This window comes from Diachasma alloeum, unplaced genomic scaffold, assembly GCF_001412515.2.
Source record: "Diachasma alloeum isolate Michigan unplaced genomic scaffold, Dall2.0 Dall_scaffold_00447, whole genome shotgun sequence".
NCBI lineage: Eukaryota > Metazoa > Arthropoda > Insecta > Hymenoptera > Braconidae > Diachasma > Diachasma alloeum.
Window position 1 is genome coordinate 44,739 of NW_021680586.1, and position 370 is coordinate 45,108.

Consider the following 370-nt stretch of genomic DNA (forward strand, 5'->3'; position numbering starts at 1 on the left):
GGGGGGGGGTCAATGGAGGGTATTGTCAAGGAGAGATCTTGGGGGTTTCTTGGGGATAACCTCCCAGGGCATCTCTCAGGATCTTTCCAGGGGGAGTGGGGGTCAGTGGTGGGTATGGTAAGGGGAGATATCAAGGTTTTTTGGGGGTCACTCTCCAGGGCAGCTCTCCGGGTCATTTCAGGGGGTGGCGAGTCAATGGAGGGGATGATCGTGGAGAGATCTCGGGGGGGAGTTTTGAAGGGTATCTTCCCGCATGAGCTCTCAGGATCTGTCCAGGGGGGGGGGTCGATGGGGATAAGGACAAGGGGAGATCTCAGGGTTTTATTGAGGGTAACTCTCCAGGACAGCTCTAGGGCAGCTCCCAGGATTT

General features: G+C 56.8%; 1 protein-coding gene across 1 annotated transcript in view; it reads right to left on the reverse strand.

The window, feature by feature from the left end:
* LOC107042404 (endochitinase) overlaps positions 1-370 on the reverse strand; it is a 119,752-nt gene that overhangs the window by 30,996 nt on the left and 88,386 nt on the right. The gene's annotated exons all lie outside the window — the stretch shown is intronic.